Here is an 8,040-nt window from a genome sequence, read left to right on the forward strand (position 1 = left end):
CATCTATGATTTCTTTGTTTTTCCTTTCCTAGATTTGACTGAATCAAGTTCACATGCTTTATAATCAAAGTGTGGGTTATTTTTAAACTAATATTGAGAGGAGTGTATGCTCATGATTGACCACAGCTGGTCCCGCATTAGCTAATACACAATCAACCAATCAGCCAATTCCTAACTCACTATAAATAACCAGAGTTTCTTAACTCAGTGTCTTTGTTTTGAAGAATCCCCCTTCCACCCCTACTCCTCCACCTTTCACTTTTTAGGGTGGCACGGTGGCCCAGTGGTTAGCACTGGTGCCTCACAGCAAGAACATCACTGGTTCAAGTTCAACATTTCTATGCGGAGTTTACATGTTCTCTCTGCACTCGTGTGGATTTCCTCCCACAGTCCAAAGACATGCGACAGGTGAATTGACCAAACCAAAATGCCACAATAGATGAGTCAGCAGTATAGTTCCATAGCAATTCATAATTTGCCATATATAAGCAGGGGAGTTCTTGAGATTTACCAGAGCTCAAACTCCCCTCGCAGGGGCCTATTAGACCGAACATGCTTTTACGTTTAAAAAACTTGAGGCGCACCTCACTGCCTTTTTGTTGACAAGAATTAAAGAAGCACAGTGCACTTTTTACATCACTAGGCAAAGACTGAATGAGCTGCGTATTATGTGAGAGTGTTGCTGTTGATATTAATATAATTGTAATATTTAATAATATTGTGATATTCAAGATTTGTAAAGTCCTACAGCTCTAGATAACAGCAAAACAGCAATTTCTCCTTCATCTTCATCTGTAGTCGTCTTGACAACACAAACACTGCTTTCGCCCTAACAGAAACCAAAAAGTTTAGAATGACCAAGAGGCGACACTCAATAGAACGTTCCATTGCAACAGCAGCGCCCAGCAACAGCCCCGGATTCCACCATTTTGGAGTGAAAGCGATCGGCCGTCCATTGGATATTATTACTGTCGCGATGACAAGCAGCTGCTTTGTATTTTATTTATTTATTTAAAAAGCGCATTAAAGCTGAGATACTAGCTGAAAGACGACAATACAGCACTTACTATCACAATCATCAGCACTTTTAAGAGTTTATTTTACAGACTTATAATATGCTGCTGTTCTATTGACATTTTCATTTCAAAATGGTCGCCGCGTAACACTAGCGGTTTCCCAAATCGCACTAGAGTGTTGCCTCTTAGTGATTCTATGCTGTTGGCGGAAACTCCGCCTTAACTTTTATTTGATTGGAGAATGAAAGAGACGCGAGTGACGCAGCATGCTTTATCTGCTCTGAGTTGACTTTTTTCAACTGTGAGCGCACAGTGTGCAACGGCAAAAAAAGTGAGGCGCAGCAGGCAGTTAAAACACAAAGTGCGCAGGGCCCATAAGCAGCATTCAAAACGTTCGCATCCGTTAGTAAATCATTCAAAAAAGGCACCTCTCAATGCAAAAAGCACGTTCGGTGTGTTCGGCCCCTTATCCTTCTTCTGGGAGGAAGCCCCGGGCTTGAGGATCCTATGACACATTTCTAATCATAATAGTTTTAATAACTCATCTCTAATAACTGATTTATTTTATCTTTGTCATGATGACAGTAAATAATATTTGACTAGATATTTTTTCAAGACACTTCTATACAGCTTAAAGTGACATTTTAAAGGCTAAACTGGGTTAATAAGGAGAACTAGGCAGGTTATGTAATTAGGCAAGTTATTGTATAATGATGGTTTGTTCTGTAGATTATCGGGGGAAAAAATAGCTTAAAGGGGCTAATAATTTTGTCTCAAAAATGGTTTTTAAAAAATTAAAAACTGCTTTTATTTTAGCCGAAATAAACCAAATAAGACTTTCTCTAGAAGAAAAAATATTATCAGACATACTGTGAAAAATTACTTTGCTCTGTTAAACATCATTTGGGAAATATTTAAAAAAGAAGAAAAAAAAAAAAACCAAAGGGGGCTAATACTTCTGACTTCACCTGTATATGTATATTTTACATTTACATAGAAAAGTAGTTATATAGGTTATAATAAGGGCTATTCATAGATTAATGGCACTCTTATTGTGAAATTAAATGAAACATGCATCATTTATGTTGGTTAAAGTGCTGGTTGAACTCATTGAAAATGACCTCATTAATTTACTCATGCTCATACTGAGCTGTATATGATTTTTTTTCTTAAACTTAACTTACACTGTTAAGTTTAAAATTCCTCAACTGTCTCCCTGGAGTGAGTTCTTTAACAGCTTTAAAACTTTAGACTGTTTTCTATTTTAGTTTCCATGGAAACACACAATACTTCAATTAAATAGAGCGGCTCCATGTTCTGTTCCATTCTAAATGCTGAACATTCTAAATCCCACATCTGGGACAGGAATGACAATCCCACACCATACAGCTCAAAGAGTTAAACTTAACATTAAAGAAGGTGTTTAGCTGAAACAATGATCATTGCTAATTCATCAAATGTTCCCAATAGCTGTAAGCACTCTGAGAGTCAAAAACATAAAGGCAAAGCCGTAACACACTCCAGACTGTCTGAAATGTGCTCAGGACTGTTTGCTAAGACGGTGAATGAACTGTCATCATGTTCAGTTTCTTCCACAGACTTCCATTCACAATGACTGAACACAGCAGCAAAATATCAAAAAGCAAGACGTTTACCTGAGTGTGTGTGGAAATAATGCAGATTTACTAAACTTCTGTTCATAAATACAGTGAGGAGAGCAGAGATGTGTGCTGTGGAGTTAGATTAAACAATCTTCTGTGGTTTTCATTTGGAAATGCCATCCTGCAAGAAACCTTTGATATCAAAATCTGTTCTAGAGTCAGTTTTTCAGTTCTCACGTCTAACAATTTCCATCTGATTATGAGTTGTGTCCTCAGGGCTCCAACCATCAAAAGAGTCATCTCTCAATATATAAGAGAAGTAACTCCATGCAAATGAAGGTTCGATATCGTACACCTCTGTGTGTGTGTATGACTTGTACTCCTTACATTATGGGGATCACATTGCCCCACAAGTATAGCGATATTAGTAAATTTTGACATTGTGAGGACATTTTTTGTCCCCATAAAAAAAGGCTCATAAAAAACAGAATGAAGTACTTGAAAATGTAAAAATGCAGATTATTTTCTCTGAGTGTTGGTTTTGTGGAATAAATATACGGTTTGTACAGTATAAGCATCAATACATCTATAACAAGTCCCCAAAAGATAGTTGTGTGTTCGTGTGTGTGTGTGATCTCTGCCTCCCTTCAAAGGATTTACTGTGAGAATGTCAAAATTAAAAAAAAAAAAAAAAAATCTTTCAACCTTTTCTGACCTTTTGGATTTGTCCATGTGACATTCTGGAACCTGAAGGCTTGAAAACATGTCGAGCTCCAGAAAAAGGGTAAAAACTGAAACAAATTTTGCTTTCAATTGTTCTGTCACTGACATTCAGAAAAAAAGCTTTATATTTCCTGCAGCACTTGAGAGCTGGTATGCTCAATTCAGCTGCGTTTAATGTGTGTTAAATCTATTGGTTTTTCAAAACACTTTACAGATAACCAGCCGGGAAATAGAAATGATTGTACTTATTTTAACTGTGTGTGTTATAGTCCAGGGAGAAAGTTTTTTGTCCACAAAGTAAGAATTACATTTTAAATGCTTGAGATGAAAAATAAATTTAGACATTTTGATTAGGACCTGAATGAAATAGACAAGGGCGACACAGTGGTTAGCGCTGTGGCCTAACCACAGCAAGGTCACTGGTTCGAGTACGGGCTGAGTCAGTTGGCATTTCTGTTTGGAGTTTGCATGTTCTCCCCGTGTTGGCGTGGGGTTTTTTCCGGGTGCTCCGGTTTCCCCCACAGTTCAAACACATGCGCTGTAGGTGAATTGAATAAACTAAATGAGCCGTAGTGTATGGGTGTGTATGGGTGTTTCCCAGTACTGGGTTGCAGCTGGAAGGGCATCCGCTGTATAAAACATACGCTGGATAAGTTGGTGGTTCATTCCGCTGTGTCAAGCCCTGATGAATAAAGTGACTAAGCAGAAGAAAAATGAATGAAGGAAATTGACCGTAGTGTATGTGTGTGTAAATGAGGGTCTATGGGTGTTTTCCAGAACTGCGTTGTGGCTGAAAGGGCATCTGCTGCGTAAAACATGCTGGAATAGTTGGCTGTTCTTTCCACTGTGGTGACACCTGAAATAGAGACTAAGCTGAAGGAAAATTAATTAATTGTAAGATAAAATGTAAACAAATATCTAGATAAAAAGAGAACATTTTAAGCAATCCTGCATTTATTATAATTCTCATTTAAAAGTAAAAATGTTGTCGATGCCGATCATGTGTTGATTAGTGCGTCAACACATGGCACCCAGGTGCTCACTGCGACCAGAGTTTGATTCCCAGCTTAAGTTTCTGTGCCGATCCTTCCCCTCTCTGTGCTCCCCACACTGTCCTGTCAACGCTCTACTGTCCCATACATTAAAAGTACCCCCCTCCCCCCCAAAATTTTTTTTAAAAAGTCAAAATATTTTAAGTGAAAACTGAGGTTAAAAGTGACAAGAATATTTGTCACGAAATTATGCTGTACAAAATGAAGGTTCTAATCCTTACATTTATAGCGCATTTCTGGACACGGCTTTACACATTTTTGGGGGCAATGTACACATTTCATTCGTGTTGTCCCAACAAAAATAATTTAATGTAACACATTTAAGTGGATTAAACTTAAAACAATTAAGTTGTCCCCCCAAAAAATTAAGATATGTGTTGTTTCAGCTTAATTTACACAAGTAGTTTGCATGACTGAGTATGCAAAAACGTTTTCAACGTCATTGACCTTATTCCTCAGTACAGAAGTTGGCTCGATTTTGATTGTTTAAGAACTTCAGATTAAGTTGCCTATGGGAGAAATGATTAACCTTGGGAACAAACAGCAGAAAATGGTCAAACTACTTGCTCTAAAAATAAATGTGTTTAGGACTATACATAAGTAGATTAATGTAATAAGGAAATACCAGCAACATCAAGCAGCATAACAAGCCATTTTTTGACGTCTGAAAATCAATGACAGTGAATGAGATCGGAAGACTCGAGACAAAAATAATGCGATGGCTAAGGCTGATCATACGTCACAAATAAGGTCAATAATTGAGATAAGTACATTTTTAAAATATGAAATATATGAAATATGAAAACGTTATAGTTATGAGATAAAGTAACAAAAATATGATTAAAAGGCGAACATTTTTAGAAATTCTGCGCTGGCCAACAGTATAAATCTATGTAAAACTGTACAAATATTACAATTATAATTTAAAACTGTTGTAAAAAATACATTTTGTTAGAATATTTGACACAAGTCAAAGTCAATATCAGGCAAGGCAAGTTTATTTATATAGCACAATTCACACATAACAGTAATTCAAAGTGCTTTACATAAACAAGAAAATAAAAATGATTAAAATGATTACAGATAAAAACAGATTAGTCAAAGGTAGGAAATTCTATAGTTAGTTTAGTTTAAAGCTTTATCCTTTAGGGGCAATTATTTCAGACATGGTGTTGCTTCACATAACAAGAATGATACACAACACATTAAGCACCAACACTTCCCTAGTAGCAAAGAATTCTGGCCCAGATTTGGCATAAAGCTGGCAGATGAAAAATGTAGTATTTGGCCCAGATTTAAAAATGTGATAAGTGGGCCATGTGAGTTTGGCCAGTCTTGACCCACATTTTAAATACACTAAAATAATTTTTGAGTAAAGAAAAAAAATTCTACCAATCAGGTCACTTTGAGAAAAAGCGTGCCCAGAGTGTGCCTAAAGCGCATCACTCCATGGGTTTATCAATTTCATTGCAATCGTGACACACCAACCTATCTGGCCCAGTTCAGGCCCAGTTATGAGTTATTAACTTGGCTGAGACTTGGCCCAGATATGGTCTGTGTTTGGCCCTTGTCTGGAAGCCAGATTTGGTCCAGTCATGTACCGTAATTCACTGCGGCATGTGGGCCAAGCAAAACCTGATTGTGTGGGCCAGAGCTGGGCCAGAGACATTTTGCTATGTGGGTTAACATCAAGTACACAAACAAAAACGGAATAAATAAAATAATTATGGGTGTCGAGAATAAATTGTGACGAGACACACCTCGTAAGGCTGGCCTCTGTGTTGCACAATTTGGGTTGGGTGGGAGGATATGATGTAACTGAGTTCAAAGGCTGTGGCGTTATTCGTATCCGAGCAGAGGCTGCAACTACAACTGCAGCCACACAAATTAACCACGGAAATTATCACGCGATGGAATGTCACTTTAGATGAGCTGAAAGTCGCTTTATTGAAGTGCAGTAGAGATATGTAAATAGAACTTTTCTGTCAAAAACTACAGCAAAACAGTGCAGTGTTTGCATGTTTATTGCATAGAATTCAATATAAACTGATTTAAGACTATTGCATACATCAAATTATTTGCATGTTCTTAAAAACGGAAGCAAAACTATTACACATTTTTTTAAAAATTCACAATTTTTTAAATAAAAATATATTCATATATTAGCAAAATATTTGAATTCTAAGACTATTCCTTTTATATGTTTTAGCATTAACGATTTCTCAAAAATAGTGTAAAAATCTTGTCTTATTTCATGTCTCATCTCGTCACACCCCTAAAAATAATCCATTGATCAACTACATTACGTAACCAAACTGCTTAAGGCATAAAAGCACATTTATAATGATTTGTGGAACAGCTTAGGCCCAATCCCAATTCTACCCCTTTCCCAATTATGCACAAATTCTCTTTAGCTTGAAGGTGTAGAGCTAAGGAGAAGGGATGAATAGCCCTCGAAGCGGAGATTTTTTAGGACCACACCCGAAACCAAGGGGTAAGAAAATTTCCCAGAATACACTAGCCACAACGGCAGTATAGCTGCACCCAGAATTAAGAAGATCCACAAATTAGTACTTTTTGTCATTATTTCAAATTTTTACAACAAACAAGCACATGATTTAATCTATTCATAACTGCGTTCGTGTTTTACCGTCATGCTTTAAAAAAAAAAAAACGATAAAATAAAAACCACAAAATTTTGTGATCTATATTCCATAATAATAACTCCAGTACAGCAGTCCAACAAACATACTCTCTCTCGATGACACTGGAATACCCTGTCAGAGAAGTCTAGTGGCTGGGAATGAGCTTTTACAGTGTCTGCTATAATGTTCATGTTGTTTTTGGTGTGTTTACATTGATGAATATGGCCACTGTGTAAATACACAGTACTGTTATGCTCTTATTGCCACATCAGATCATTATGATAACATAATATATGCCTTCAGTGATTTCCTGAAGATAAACACCAAAAAAAACAAAACACAACTGGAATCACTACAGCAGTCGCTATCGTCCGATCTCATATGAAGTAAAAGATCGCGATGACATATGATAACGTGTGCAGGTTTTGTAGTGCTGCCCCAATTCTTAGAGGGAAATTTTGAAGCCCTTCCCCTTCACACTCTGTTTTAAGGGCCAAGGGGAAAGGGTAGCAGTACAAAAATAAAATTGGGCCTTATTTTCTTTAGACATCGCCCAAGGAGCATCCACTCAAATAATTTGTTTAAGAGGTGTGTGTTATCTCTTATTATTTGATGTGCCATCCTATGTATATGACATAAGGAATTATAGTAACTTTTAGATATATTTGACTTCTATACTATAATTACAGTTATTTACCAGTTAATGATTGTTTATGTCATATGTTGTATGCAGGTGTATCAGCACTGAAAGCATTTCTCCTGAATGAAACCCACCACAGAGAAGCTCGTGCATTAATCTGCGGGCAGTCTGAGGGTTGTGTATTTTGATCAACTCTGGGATTGACTTTAAAACTGCTTTCATTTTTGTTGACTGGAGCATAATCCTCTAACCCTGCTTTCTTAATCAAAACGGAGACTTTTTAATCTAGCGTGGAGGATTATAGATCTGTGACCTTGTGCTGCGGCACCAGCTGCTTCTGTTTCCTCCTCACACACACTGTCT

This window comes from Danio rerio, chromosome 15, assembly GCF_049306965.1.
Source record: "Danio rerio strain Tuebingen ecotype United States chromosome 15, GRCz12tu, whole genome shotgun sequence".
In the NCBI taxonomy this organism is placed as follows: Eukaryota; Metazoa; Chordata; class Actinopteri; order Cypriniformes; family Danionidae; genus Danio; species Danio rerio.